Source organism: Salvelinus namaycush, chromosome 30, assembly GCF_016432855.1.
Source record: "Salvelinus namaycush isolate Seneca chromosome 30, SaNama_1.0, whole genome shotgun sequence".
In the NCBI taxonomy this organism is placed as follows: Eukaryota; Metazoa; Chordata; class Actinopteri; order Salmoniformes; family Salmonidae; genus Salvelinus; species Salvelinus namaycush.
This window is the reverse complement of record NC_052336.1, coordinates 30,648,940-30,665,351: the sequence shown is the minus strand read 5'-3', so window position 1 is coordinate 30,665,351 and position 16,412 is coordinate 30,648,940. Positions and strand designations below refer to the sequence as shown.

Here is a 16,412-nt window from a genome sequence, read left to right as displayed (position 1 = left end):
TTGGCTTGGCCCGAACGAACACACACACACACACAAATGCGAGCGCGCAGGCTCACATAGGCTCACATACGTATACGCATACGCAGGCACACACACACAGGCAGGCCCACGTACGTACGTACACATGCTGACACACACACATGCACAGGCACACTTAAGTACACACACACAGGGGGGTCGCGAATGGAGCAGAAAACACATTTCCGTTGTTCGCTGTGACAAAGTTGAATTGTATTTCATACCCCAGATCCCCAACCCTGCAGTACCACAATCCACAACCCACAGCCTCATACCCACAACCCCATAGGAAGCCCAGTGGCTATGGAGTTGGACCTGCAGCCGAAAGGTGGCCGGTTTGAATCCAGTCCCATAATCCCATAACCACAATTCACGACCCACCGCCTCATACGCACAGTCCAAGTACCATAGCCCCAGCCTCAGCCAAAATAGCAGCAGAGCAGGGTAAACAGCCTCTGGGCTGCATGGAGAAGTACCAGTACACATTAGATCTGTCAGCAGCAGCAGCATCCAGCCTCCCAGTGCATTCACTAAAGCAAGAGCCCATCGATTTATCGTGAGTTTACACGATCAAAGCTGTGAGAGAAAGCACTGTTATCATTCATAATTTAGGGAAATCAACAACAAAAACTCTGTTTTTATTGCTCAGAGTAAACCACTCTCTGTGCTGTGTACCTGAAAAGGAGAGAGAAGGAAGGGAGGCAGGAAAGAAGGGAAAGGGATTTTCTATTCCACAGGTAAGCGCTAATTGGTCATGCAGGTAGAATGGAATAGGTTTGATACTGCTGTTTGATGTAGTGAAATGCAGTCACCGGGTACATCAGTTACATCTGTTACAATACAACAGCAAAGAGCCTCAAACATGTATTTTAGTGGAGAAAAACAGCGTGTGTATGTGTGTCTAAACTTGATCAAGTGCTATTGAATGCATTTGAATAATGACATTAATAATAGTGTATCCAAGTATTGATGTAGAAGTCGTCTACATCTTAACCTTGTAACAAAAATGTACCCTGCAACACTAATTAACACTGTAACACCGCATCTTAACCCTTAAGACTAATCATTTTCCGCATGATATAGCACAAAGATTTGTTTTATGATAGTTCATATCATGGACCACCAAGCTATTTGATTCTCTATTTTATCTGTCATCTTTTTTTCTGCTGAAGTGCAGAATGTAGTAATGTCTATACTTGCGTCTGATATTAAGATCCAGTGTTACAGGGTTAATTAGTGTTGCAGGGTAAATTTGTGTTACAAGGTTAATTAAGAGGTAGACGACTTCTACAGCAATACTTGGACATAATCTATTTTAACATCATGCATAATATGCCGGTTAATTATGTAATAATTGAATAACACTTAGTGTCAATATCATGCTGCTATTCCATGACAACATGGTTGTGTCCCATATGGCACCCTATTCCCTATGTAGTGCCCTACTTTTGACCAAGACCCATGGAGCTCTGGTCAAAAGTATTGTACTATGTAGGGAATAAGGTGCCATTTGGAACTCAAGCAAGAGTCTTGAGCCTTATGTTACACATTATTACACACTATTATTAATGGCATTATTCAAATGCAGTGAATAGGGCTTGATCAAGCAATCAAACATCTTAACTACCAACGGTCACCTGATTCTGTCATTTACATATTGTCATGACTTGCCCTTTTGGGTGAGGATCATAGGCGTCAGGTCCCCCCCCCCCCCTCTCTCTCTATCTCCACAGTTTTATGATGGTCATACATTCCTTGCAGAAACTTTCTCTTCACTGCCTTGGAGTATTGAGGGAGAGAATCTATGGAGAACAAAGACATTGTTCCCGCCAAAACTCCATCATCTAAAAGTGGGGAATGAAACAATATTGCTGTAATCCAAACAGTTGGGATGGGCCGTGGGTACTTAAAGAACTATTATGTCAGATCAGTTGTGTTTTGGGATCTCATGGAGGACAGTATACCAACATAACTGCATCTCTGAATGTATATATTTCCCAGTTGTCAGGGTCACACCCAGTTGTTGGGGAACTTATATGATTAAATACCTAACTATTTGTGAGAAGATTTAATGTGATGTTAGCCTTCTAAATGCGAGAATTGTTTTTCATATGAAGGACTCGTGACAAAATGTACATAAGGCCAGTGAGACCGACAACATGAGCTGAAAGGTACGGAATGGCTAGAAACTCTGAAACGTTCAACAGAGAAGAAGAAATTCTCTACAAGACCAAGCAGGCGGACGGTGTGAACCGGACGTCACGAATGGTTAGACTCTACAAGACCAGTACACAAACAGCGTGAACTGAAAGGTACAAAATGGTTAGAAACTCTGAAACTTTATTTTGTGAAGAAGATGAAGACTACACAGGAACATTCAGTCTGCAGCTGTTTAAGTACTATAGTAACCTTGACCGAGAACCACCGGGTGGTACTCTGAAATATCCATTCTAAAGAACATTTCCCTATCAAATGACCATTGGTATGTCTAACGTGTCCATTATAGCAGAGCCACAACTACAAAAGACTTTGATCTCTGGTGGACAAACCAGAGACTTTCTGTTGAATTACTCACCAGACGGATTGAGAGTTTTCAATGGATAGACAGCAAAGACATGCACAGGTAAATATGTACATTGCAACTCTTTCTAATGAGCGGCCGTTCATGTGCAAAATATTAGCATTTCCATGAGCATAGTTCTCAACTGTATGTAGTGAGTCCATTCTGTCTCTCCCGCTCTTTATCTGTCCCCACCCCTTTCCATTGTCTACCAAGCCGTCATAGCAGGTTTAGTCCACTAGGGACTTTTCATTGCATTATGTAGTAATCAATGTGTAAGCTATTCTGTTTGTGTGTTTATGTAATTCTGTGTGATTATTTAGTTAGTTAGTAAATAAATAATTAATATATCGCTGATTCATCATTTATGCTAGGGTTTGTGCAGATATACAAGGATTTTGCGACATTCAAAGTGAGACTGAAGGTAAATGAGAATTAATTAATTGACTGTGACTGATGTAAGAGATCTTTATATATTTAGAGTTTAGTCGGGAGATAGTAACTTAAATAACTTTTTCTGTGGTGCCCCAGATTACTGCTTCATTAATTGTTACATGAGTAATTTAATCGCATAATAGTTTAACGTGGTATGTCATTATTTTATAAAATAACAGTCAATCACATTAATTATAGTCAAGACACGACATTATTGTTTTGTCAACGCACCCCTCGGCCAATGACTACGGAGTGCCTGACATTGTGTGTGGGTATGGGTGTATGGATGTGTGTTAGCGTGCTCCCTTACATGTGTCTCATAAAATATGGCGGAGCGGTCTAAGGCACTGCATCTCAGTGCAAGAGGCATCACTGCAGTCCCTGGTTCGAATCCAGGCTGCATCACATCTGGCCCGTGATTCCCACAGAGCGGTGCACAATTGGCCCAGTGTAGTCTAGGTTTAGCCGGTGTAGGCCGTCGCTGAAAAAAAAATTGTTCTTCACTGACTTGCCAAGTTAAATAAAAAATATATAAGAAAACTGTGTTCAAAATCAAAGATGACATTCCACTCCAACTCAAAACAAGATTGGATAAGCAATGTAATATCAACACTCAAGTAGCTTTTAACTTCTTCTGGCTGCAAGCCCGAGGCCGCCCACAATATGACAACAGCCACTTCAAGTGCAGGGCGCGAAATTCAAAAGATATATTTTTTAAATATTTAACTTTCACACATTAACAAGTCCAATACAGCATATGAAAGGTACACATCTTGTGAATCCAGCCAACATGTCCGATTTTTAAAATGTTTTACAGCGAAAACAGCACGTATATTTATGTTAGCTCACCACCAAATACAAAAAAGGACAGACATTTTTCACAGCACAGGTAGCATGCACAAAGCCAACCTAACTAACCAAGAACCAACCAAACTAACCAAGAAACAACTTCATCAGATGACAGTCTTATAACATGTTATTCAATAAATCTATGTTTTGTTCGAAAAATGTGCATATTTCAGGTATAAATCATAGTTTACATTGCAGCTACAATCAGAAATTGCACCGAAAGCAGACAGAATAATTACAGACACCAACCCCAAATACCTAAATACTCATCATAAAACATTTCTGAAAAATACATAGTGTACAGCAAATGAAAGACAGGCATCTTGTGATTCCAGACAATATTTCCGATTTCTTAAGTGTTTTACAGCGAAAACACAATATAGCGTTATATTAGCTTACCACAATAGCCAAAAACACAAGCCATTTCCCAGTAGCAAAAGTTAGCGATCGTAACAAACAAGCAAAAGATATATAATTTTTGACTAACCTTGATTTTCTTCATCAGATGACAGTCCTATAACATCAGGTTATACATACACTTATGTTTTGTTCAAAAATGTGCATATTTAGAGCTGAAATCAATGGTTATACATTGTGCTAACTTAGCTACTTTTTCCCACTACGTACGGATTTTTTTGACGCTTTTTCTGACACACATATTCTGACCAAATAGCTATTCATAAACATAACTAAAAAATACATGTTGTATAGGAAATGATAGATCCATTAGTTCTTAATGAAATCTCAGTGTTAGAATTCTAAAAAATAACTTCATTACGACATCCAGCTTCGGTATAGCTAGAGTACCCAAAAGTTGGGCGCCGACGACTAGTTCACATGTACGACAGATATATGAAATAGCATCATAAAATGTTTCTTAATTTTGCTGATCTTTCATCAGAATGTTGGACAAGGGGTCCTTTGTCGGGAACAATCGTTGTTTGGATTTAGAACGGCCACTTTCCCTCTCGATTTAGCAAGCACACTAGCCAAGTGGCACGAATCTCTCCATGTCAACAAACGGAAGAGAACGGAACACGGCAAAACTCCCGAAAAAATTTCAATAATCTGATTAAACTATATTGAAAAAACATACTTTACGATGATATGGTCACATGTATCAAATAAAATCAAAGCCGGAGATAGTAGTCGCCTATAACGGCAGCTAAACAGAAGGCAAATCCAGGTACCTCCTCGCGCTCTCCAGAAAACAGGAAATGGGGGACACGTCAAACAAAGAGCTTGTATTCCACGTCAGACCAAGATAAACACTCAATTTCTTCTCTCACCGCCTCTTGACATCCAGAGGAAGGTCTATGAAGTGCATGTATACTAATACGTATCATGCCCATTTATAGGCAGGAAGTAGAACAGAGCATCGATTTCAGACTTTCCACTTCCTGGTCAGGAAGTTTGTGCCAAATGAGTTCTGTTTGACTCACAGATATAATTCAAACGATTTTAGAAACTAGAGAGTGTTTTCTATCCAATAGTAATAATAATATGCATATTGTACGAGCAAGAATTGAGTACGAGGCCGTTTGAAATGGGCACCTTTTATCTGGCTACTCAATACTGCCCCTGCAGCCCAAACAGGTTAATTCGTCTTCAGGTATTAAAACATCTCTCCGACAGTCTCGGCTGCACTTTGCCACCGATTATTCATTCCAGATGAAAGGAACACCAAATAATGGCAACAATGCGATTGGCAGAAGGTTAAACGGTTTATTATCTGCAGAGACACGGAACAGAAATTCTATGGGGTTTTCACACCTCGCCACCATGGAGTCTGACGAGTTCACTAAACCACAGCAAAGAGAGCTATCACACTGTTAATCACTAGCAAAACAATGCTTTACCTGTCACCTGGCTTGTAGTCAAGTAGTGCACTATAATGGGAATAGGGTGCTATAAGGGACGCAGACCTGGCTTATCTTCAGTGGGAGCGAAGACCTAGAGAGGCCAGCTCAGGGTTTTCTATCACCCCTCGATCTTCACAGTTCACCGAAGCACTATCTCTCTCTTCACAGAACTTGTTAAAGAAAAGTTACAACATAAGTTGTATTGCAGAAAAAAACAACACTTACTGCGCATTAGCTCACAGCGCAGGTGTCTTTGCGAGAGGAAAATGTTGCCTGCATTGTCCACAGTTGCTCGCAAAAGTGATTGTAATAACTGTGATTGGAGTAAAAGCGATGTATCACTGTTGGGATACACCTTTCCTTATAATTTGCTCTGTCAGCTGAGCACATGGGTTGTAGTTATATTTTAGCTTTCACAATAAAACACACCTATTTTTTTAAAAGCCTCAGATCAAATTTTTCACTTTTGTCTTATTACAGTATGTCCTAATATGATCCTACTGTCTTGAAACAGTATGCTTTATGATATTTGAGCATTCTTTAAGCCGAATGCCTGTTTGATTTGTTTTCTAGTTACACCCCCGTGGGATGTTCCAGGAAGCCAGCTAACGTTGATTAAACAGCCACTAGTAACTCTTGATTATCTGGTTGACTAGGACATCTACATTTGTATATTGGTTTTTAGCATGTCAATTGTAATGCCAATATTTATTGAAAAGGTACAGCTATTTCAGAATATTTAGGACAGTTAGCTGGCTTACTCATTGATCCAGCTTAGGTGGATGTTGGTTTGTTTGTCTCAGACGGTATTGGAACGTTTTCTGTTGAGAACATACCACACCATTCTTTCAGTCAATGCGTGATTTACATAAACATATTCGATGTCGGTTTTAATCCACTTTCAAGCCTATCAGAGTGTTGTGAGAGGGGAGTAGACGGCTGAGTCCAAATGACACCCTATTCCCTATTTAGTGCACTACTTTTGACCCGGGCCCGTAGGGTGACATTTGGGAAGCAGACAATGTGTTCACCGATGCCGTTTGACTCTTTGATTGGGGGATGCTGTGGAATAGAGGATTCCAGAGATGAGAGGATGAGTGAAAGGAGCGCTGCCATCTCTCTTCCACTCCTTCGCCTGCTCTGTCTGCTCTATTGCGTCTGTTCTAATTAGACAGGGAATCGGGGAGGCTCTCACACACTCTCAACAACACACACACACACATAATAACCGTCTCAACAACAAACACACATACAAATATTTTCAACAACACACACTCACAGACACGCACACCTCGACCTGCCTGGTGCTCTCTTAACTCTGAGAAGCCGACATGCATTAACACCTCATCTAAAAGACATAAACGAGATATTCTACTCATCATGAGATGTTGTTTGGTATCTGAACATCTCTCGCTCTCCACAATCTGTAATTCCAGACTTCTATTTTGCAAAGCCTCCTCGAAAGCCTTGGGAGTTCAGAGCCATTTCTGGCTACTAGAATTGTTTTGATAAGAAAAGTTCAGCTATCATTCATTTGTGACAGTATACACTATACTCAATCAAATCAAATGTATTTATAAAGCCCTTTTTATATCAGCAGATGTCACAAAGTGCTTATACAGAAACCCACCCTAAAACAAAACTCCAAACAACAAGCAATGCCGATGTAGAAGCACAGTGGCTAGGAAAAACTCAAAAGGAAGGCGGCAACCAACTGTAGGAAGAGAGGAACCAGGCTCTGAGGGGTGACCAGTCCTCTTCTGGCTGTGTTGGGTGGAGATTATAAGAGTATATGGCCATTAAGGCCAGATTATTCTTCAAGATGTTCAAACGTTCATAGATGACCAGCAGGGTCAAATAATAATGACAGTGGTTGTAGACGGTGCAGGTCAGAACCTCAGGAGTAAATGTCAGTTGGCTTTTCAAGCTTTCAGAGGTCGGGACACCAGGTGTGGTAGAGAGAGAAAGAGAGAGAGGGAGAGAGTGAGAGAGACAGAAGGAGAGTCAAAAACAGCAGGTCCGGGACAAGGTAGCACGTTCCATTGTTGCAGGCAGAACAGTTGAAACTGGAGTAGCATAGATACTGGAGGCTGAGAGAGGGGGGGTCGGAGGACACTGTGGCGCCGTCCGACGATACCCTCGGACAGGGCCAACCAGGCAGGATATAACCCCACCCACTTTGCCAATGCACAGCCCCCACACCACTAGAGGGATATCAACAGACCACCAACTTACGACCCTGAGGCAAGGCTGAGTATAGCCCATGAAGATCTCTCCCACAAAGGGTGGCTACTTTGAAGAATCTAAAATGTAAAATATATTTTGATTTGTTTAACACTTTTTTGGATTCCATATGTGTTATTTCATCGTTTTTATGTCTTCGCTACAATGTAGAAAATAGTACAAATGAAGAAAAACCGATGAACGAGTAGGTGTGTCCAAACTTTTGACCGGTACTGTAGGTCAGAAGTAAAACCTTGAAATCAGCCAAAGCCTTAACAGGAAGCCAGAGCACTGGAGTGATATGATCACATTTTGGGGATCCAGTCGAGATTCTAGCAGCCGTGTTTATCACTAACTGAAGTTTATTTCGTGCTTATTTAGTGCTTTTAGTGCTTTAGTCTAACCCAACTATGACCCTGCTGTGTTAAACCACCCCAAAGCTACTACAAATGTAGTTAAATGACATGTAGTGGAACTCCTCTCCAACACTGAATGTTGAGCTCTGTGTGGGAGAGGTCGGGAGGTCTGGTTATTTAATCTGCAAAAAGAATATAGGTTAGGGTGCTGCAGTTTGTAATACACACATTTAGTATGAGATAGAGAGGTGTAGTGATATAGCTCTAGAATGTAGTATTACAATTTGATATGTATTTTTCTGTTAAACTGCTGTAACAAGTAGCAAGGATATTTACATTTACCAGACACTTATCCAGAGGGAATTACAAGAGCAATTAACTTCTCTAGGGTAGGGGGCAGCATTTTCACGTTTGGATGAAAAACATACCCAAATTCAACTGCCAGTTACTCATCCCCAGGAGATAAGATATGCATATTATTAGTAGATTTGGATAGAACACACTCTGAAGTTCTAAAACTGTTTGAATCATGTCTGTGAGTATCACAGAACTTATTTAGCAGGCGAAACCCCGAGGACAAAACATTCAGATTTCTTTTTTTTGAGGTCACTGTCTTTTCAATGAGGTTTCATTGGGAAACCAGATTTCTAAACAACTTGCTTGCAGTTCCTAAGGCTTCCGCTGGATGTCAACAGTCGTGAGAAATAGGTTGAGTTTATTCCTTTGTGTAATGAAGAAAAACGGCAATCTTGAAGTCGAGGCACTCCTGGTGTCCTAGACATGCGTTTCAATCAAACAGAAGGCATGCTACATATCGTTTTAATCCTGTATTGAACACATATCATCCCGTCTTCAATTTTATCGATTATTAATGTTAAAAAATACCTAAAGTTGTATTACATAAGTAGTTTGACATTTTTTGGCAAAGTTTACAGGTAACTTTTGATATATTTTGTCGTCATGTTTGAGCAAGTTGTAACCGGTGTTTTTCTGGATCAAATGCGCCCAAAAAATGGACATTTTGGACATATATCGACGGAATTAATCGAACAAAAGGACCATTTGTGATGTTTATGGGACATATTGGAGTGCCAACAACAGAAGCTCGTCAAAGGTAAGGCATGAATTATATTTTTATTCTGCATTTTGTGTCGCTCCTGCAGGGTTGAAATGTTTTCTCTCTTTTGTTTACAATGGTGCTATGCTCAGATAATAGCATCGTATGCTTTCGCTGAAAAGCCTATTTTAATTCTGACATGTTGGCTGGATTCACAACCAGTGTAGCTTTAATTTGATATCTTTCATGTGTGATTTAATAAAAGTTTGATTTTATAGTAATTTTCATAGTCATTCATTTTAATGTGGCGCTATGCATTTTCTCAGGCTTTTTGCCAAGTGAAACAGTAGCGTCTTGCCTAAACTCAGATTTTTGGATATAAATATGAACTTTACCGAACATAAAATACATGAATTGTGTAACATGAAGTCCTATGAGTGTCATCTGATGAAGATTATCAAAGGTTAGTGATTAATTTTATCTCTATTTCTGCTTTTTGTTAATGCTCTCTTTAGCTGGAAACATGGCTGTCTTTTTCTGTGACTTGGCTCTGACCTAACATAATCGTTTGGTGTGCTTTCGTCGTAAAACCTTTTTGAAATGGGACACTTTGGCTGGATTTACAACAAGTGTAGCTTTAAAATGGTGTAAAATACTTGTGTGTTTGAGGAATTTAAATTATGGGATTTCTGTTGTTTTGAATTTGGCGCCCTGCAGAATCACTGGCTGTTGATGAGGTCCCATATTACCCTAGAGAGGTTTTAAGGTTAAGTGCCTTGCTCAAGACATCGGCAGATTTTTCACGAAGTCGGCTCTGGGATTCAAACCAGCAACCTTTCAGTTACTGGCCCAACATTCTTAAATGCTAGGTCACCTACCGTCTATAATAGACAATGTATGTAGTATTGTCCTTATCTGAGACGGTAAGCGACATTAAATTGGACGTATTAGTTGTTCTTCTTGAATTGACTGTCTTATTTACTGTCGGGTATACTGTGAAGGTTCCTGTAAAATGTACTATTATCTTTCTCTAAAATGTATGTAGCGTGTAACCAGGCTTGTGAAAGATGGATGTAGTGGTTTTCTTTCACTCAACCCTCTCTCTCCCGATCCCACCATTTGTAGAAAATAATTTTGCGATTTTGTACTGCATCTTTCACTATCTCTCTCCCTCTATATCCCTCTCTCCCCCTCTCTTTCTTCCTCTCTTTTCCCTGCTCTATCCCCACCTCGTCTCGCTCTTTCTACCCCCTCCTCATCTCTCTATTCCCCTCTATATTTATACCCAATCTCTCAGAGAGAGAGAGAGAGACAGAGAGGGAAAGAGAGAAAGAGAGAGAAATGGCAGGCAGTAAACTTGTTGAAAGGGGACAAGGTGAGATGGGGAACATCACTTGTCACATGCGCTCTGTGAGAAGCCAAGGAATCTCGGCTGTTTTTAGCTGCTATGAATTGAAAATCTCTCTTAATGTTTCATTTCCTCTTGCGAGTCACCTTGAGAGTCACCTTGAGAGTCACAGAGAGAGCGGGAGAGAGAGAGAAAGAGAGAAGGTGATATACAGTAAATGTAGGGACACAGAGAGAGAGATACTTACACTCTTAGAAAAAAAGGTGCTATATACAGCCATACAGGGTTCTTCGGTTTGTTCCCATAGGGGAACCCTTTTTGGTGGTAGGTAGAAACCTTTGCAGAAGGTTTTTACCTAGAACCCTTCTATGCAGGGTTCTCCATAGAACCCCCTGTAAATGGTTCTACGTAGAACCCATGAAGGATTATGCCTAGCACCCTTTATTCTCCAAAGGTTCTTCATAAAACCCTATATGAAGAGTTCTACAAATAACCTTTTCATACTGAAGGTTCTTCCTAGAAACTTCTATGAAGGGTTATACCGACAACCCTTTTATCTTTGAAGGGTTCTTCCTAGAACCCTCTATGAATGGTCCCATCAGCCTTATTAGCCTTTAAAATTAAACTCTTGTAAGGCCTTTTTTTGATGGCCTAGTTATACCCAAACACAGTGATGTTAGGAAAGCCTGTGTTTACAGGGCACATCAGGCCTGCAGGTCACATTACGCTGGCTGCAAAGTGATGCATAATTCCTATTGGAATCTAGCCAGAGTGAGGATTTCTAACAATTAAAACCTGGACCCTGCATTCAAAATGACTGCCATATTTTCTAATGGGACGACCTAATCATGTGAACTGGAACAAATAAGTCCAACTATTAACATATTGGATTAGATTAGAAAAATGTGTTATTTATTTTTATGTAACATAAGAATAATCAACCAATCAAAACACAGATATTGAAACAACAAATTCGGAAAATCAACCTGCAATAGAGCATGCTGGGAAATATGATAATGACGGGCATGGTTTTGAGTGTTTTACTCAACACAGTAACACAGAGTAAAAATGACACACACTTAACTCTGGTTATTACCTGTTGTTATTTTACTTCATTGAGTGTTAGGTTCTTTTAACTCCTGATTGAACATAAGACATGTTAAACTGAAAAATCATGGTAAAGACATCAACTATGTCAGCACTGTATAATGCATGTAAAATTATTAAGGGAATACCAGACACAGTGCCTTGCGAAGGTATTCACCTCCTTGTCATTGTTCCTATTTTCTTGCCTTACAACCTGGAATTATAATAGATTTTTGGGGGGTTTGTATCAATTAATTTACACAACATGCCTACCACTTTGAAGATGCAAAAGATATATTTTTGTAAAACAAACAAGAAATAAGACAAAAAAACTGAAAACTTGAGCGTGCCTAATGGGTATTGTATGTGGAGGATGAGGGCTGCAGTAGGTGTCTCAGATAGGGGGAGTGAGGCTTAAGAGGGTTTTATAAATAATCATCAACCAGTGGGTCTTGCGACGGGTATACAGAGATGACCAGTTTACAGAGGAGTATAGTGTGCAGTGATGTGTCCTATAAGGAGCATTGGTGGCAAATCTGATGGCCGATTGTTAAAGAACATCTAGCCGCTCGAGAGCAACCTTACCTGCCGATCTATAAATTACGTCTCCGTAATCTAGCATGGGTAGGATGGTCATCGGAATCAGGGTTACTTTGGCAGCTGTGGTGAAAGAGGAGCGATTATGATAAAGGAAACAAAGTCCAGATTTAACCTTAGCCTGCAGCTTTGATATGTGCTGAGAGAAGAACAGTGTACCGCCTAGCCATACTCTCAAGTACTTGTATGAGGTGACTACCTCAAGCTCTAAACCCTCAGAGGTAGTAATCACACTGGTGGGGAAAGGGGCATTCTTCTTACCAAACCACATGACCTTTGTTTTGGAGATGTTCAGAACAAAGTTAACATGTTTTTGTAATCCATTACATGTAACAGATTACATGTAATCGTTTACTCCCCAACCCTGTTCACGGCACAATGCCTCTCCCCATGTGACCTACTTGTTGTGTGTACTGACATTTATGTGTAACTGATAGATGCACACACACACACTACGTGTTAATGTTTTTAAATGTTTGTAAATTGTCTTCTGTCTGTAATGTCTTTTTCATTATGTGTCGGACCCCAGTAAGACTAGCTGTCGCCATTACCGTCGGCTAATGGGGATCCTAATAAATCAAATGACTTATGTAAAAAATGTGCTCAACTGGACACCTCAGTGAGGCAGGAAATGAACTGAGAGAGAAAGCACACAGGGCATTCTAAGCCATTAAAAAACTAATTAAAATTCAAATACCTGGCTAAAACGAATTGAATGTCTCATTGAACCAATTGCAGTGAGGTGTGGGGTCCACTTGCAAAACAAGATTTCACCCAATGGGACAAACACCCAATTGAAGCCCTGCTTGCAGAGTTCTGTAAGATTCTCCTACATGTCCAGAGGAAAACTACAAATAAAACATGCACGGAGGAATTACGCCAATATCCACTAATAATACAAAAAACAAAAATAGCAATTAACTTTTGGAAACATCTAAAATACATGTATCCCCTCTCATATCATTACCAAGCCCTGCACGCCAAGAGCTGAGCAAAGAAAAGAGTCCCCTCATCCAGCTGGTCCTGGGGCTGAGTTCACAAACCTGTTTTACTAACACACTGAAGCCTCAGGACCAGAACATCCAATCAATCAGATAAACTAAATTACAACACAGTCAAAAAAAACTACATTACCTATTGGAAAACACAAGCACAAGTACAAAGCAAAATGCACCGCTATCTGGCCCTAAATCGACAGTACACCATGGCAAACTATTTGACCATGGTTACTGATCAAAACCTTAGAAAAAACTTGACAAAGTACAGGCTCAGTGAGCACAGCCTTGCCATTGACAAGGGTAGACACAGGAAAACCTGGCTCCCTGTAAAAGAAAGGCTGTGCAACCACTGGACAACAGCAGAACCTGAGACAGAGCTGCATTTCCTGACAAAATTTAAAAAATATACAACAATTAGTGTAATTTCCCAAAATTTGAAACCTTGATTCAATGTTTCAAAGACCTCTCTGATGAGAATAGACTACCCGTCCTGTTGGGGGGAGCCGCAGAGAGCTGTAGGTTGGCAGTGCTGTAAATTGCTGCCTGCAATAAGATGAGGGACGGTGTATGACAGACCTATCTGCACATGTCCTATATGCTATTGTTTTTGTCAATTTTATGGTTATTTTTACCCTTGAATATTGTTGTTACTGATTGTCCCGTTGACAATCTTGATTATTATTATTTCTATTATTATTATTATTTTTTAAATTAATGTTGATATTGTAAATAAATCACATGATGTCCAAAGTACGCTTTGGCAACATGTACATTGTTACGTCATGCCGATAATGCAAATTGGATTGAATTGAATTGAAAAATTGAGAGAAAGAGATAGAGATAGAAGAGAGAAACACTATATATACAAAAGTATGTGGACACCCCTTCAAATGAGTGGATTTAGCTATTTCAACCACCCCAGTTGCTGACAGGTGTATAAAATCAAGCGCACAGCCATACAATCTCCATAGACAAACATTGGCAGTAGAATGGCCTTACTGAAGAGCTCAGTGACTTTCAATGTGGCACCGTCATAGGATGCCACCTTTCTAACAAGTCAGTTCATCAAATTTCTGCCCTGCTGGAATGCTCCAGCCAACCGTAAGTGAATTTGAAATGTCTAGGAGCTATAACTTCTCAGCCACAAAGTGGTAGGCCACACAAGCTCACAGAACAGGAGCGCCAAGTGCTGAAGCTCGTAGCGCATAAAAAGCATCTGTCCTCGGTTGCAACACTAACTACCGAGTTCCAAACTGCCTCTGCAAGCAAAGTCAGCACAAGTACTGTTCGTTGGGAGCTTCATGAAATGGGTTTCCATGGCCAAACTACTGCACACAAGCCTAAGAACACCATGTGCAATGCCAAGCGTCAGCTGGAGTGGTGTAAAGCTTGCCGCCATTGGATTCTGGAGCAGTGGAAACGCGTTCTCTGGAGTGATGAATCACGCAGTCCGACGGACGAATCTGGGTTACAGCGGATGCCAGGAGAATGCTACCTGCTCCAATGCATAGTGCCAACTGTAACATTTGGTGGAGGAGGAATAATGGTCTGGGGTTGTTTTTCAAGGTTCGGGCAAGGCCCCTTAGTTCTAGTGAAGGGAAATCTTAATGCTACAGCATAAGCATATTTTAGGGGATTCCTTGCTTCCAACTTTGTGGAACAGTTTGGGGAATGCCATTTCCTGTTTCAGCATGACAATGCCCCCGTGCACAAAGCGAGGTCCATACAGAAAGGGTTTGTCGAGATCGGTGTGCAAGAACTTGACTGGCCTGCACAGAGCACTGACCTCAACACCATCGAACACCTTTGGGATGAATTGGAACGGCAACTGCGACCAAGGCCTAGTCGGCCAATATCAGTGTCTGACTTCACTAATGCTCTTGTAGCTGAATGGAAGCAAGTCCCCGCAGCAATGTTCCAACATCTAGTGGGAAGCCTTCCCAGAAGAGTGGAAGCTGTTATAGCAGCAAAGGGGGGACCAACTCCATATTAATGCCTATGATTTTGGAATGTGATGTTCGACGAGCAGGTGTCCACATACTTTTGGTCATGTAGTTCATGTATAAGACACAGAGCGAGAGAGAGCTACTTAGGGATACATAGAGAGAGAGAGAAAGAGAGTGAAATAGAGCGATACGTATCAGACACACAGAGAGAGAGAGAGAGATACAGTACGTATGGATACATAAAGAGAGAGAGAGAGAAATGCAGTGCAAAATTTGAGAATGATTTGAGCTCCACAGAGGAGATTTGAACCGTGCCAAAAATAAGTAGAATAGTCCTCAAATGCACTTTTGACTTTTTTCCCTTTGATGAAAAATGTTGCATCATTTGGGCATATTGCATCATTTGGGATGCCTTGCCTGTCTTATTTTTAACTGTTTTGTCTGACAGGGAACTTCAATCTTCACACATATCCAGGGGAGTGTGAGCACTTCCTACTGAGCTCCTGAAAATGTGATGCCCTCAGACGTTCAAGTGCGGTGGTGTGTGTGTGTGCTTGCGTGCATGCATACGTGCATGTATGTGTGCGTGTACAGTATGTGTCTGTTTATGTCTGTGTGTGTGTGTGCATGTGTGGGTTCGTGTGCCTTAGTGCTATTTATTTATTAGGGGGATCCCTATTACACAGTGTACTTGGAACAGTAAGCCCTCTGACAGAGAGTTCATATTTGCACACAGGGCAAACAGCTACTTGTTACTGAGACTCCATTAAATCTAAAGGAAAATTAATGATTCACTCACAGTGGTAGCAGCAAAATATCTCTCCTCATAGAAAACTTGTTTATTTTCTGTCTTTCTTTCATTTTTTACTCTCTCTCTCTCTCTCTCTCTCTCTCTCTCTCTCTCTCTCTCTCTCTCTCTCTCTCTCTCTCTCTCTCTCACTGTCATTCCACTTTTCTTCTCACCCTGTCTCACCCCTCTCTCTCTCTTTCTCTCTTTCTTTCCCCCTCCCTCTGGTACTTTCGTGGAGGTAAGGAAGGCTAACAATAGGACTGAGAACAATCACAGGGGCTTTGAAC

At 40.8% G+C, this 16,412-nt stretch overlaps 1 protein-coding gene across 1 annotated transcript in view; it reads left to right on the top strand.

Annotated features, from left to right (window-relative positions):
• Positions 1-16,412, top strand: part of LOC120025009 (protein kinase C-binding protein NELL1-like) — a 456,735-nt gene that overhangs the window by 252,613 nt on the left and 187,710 nt on the right. The gene's annotated exons all lie outside the window — the stretch shown is intronic.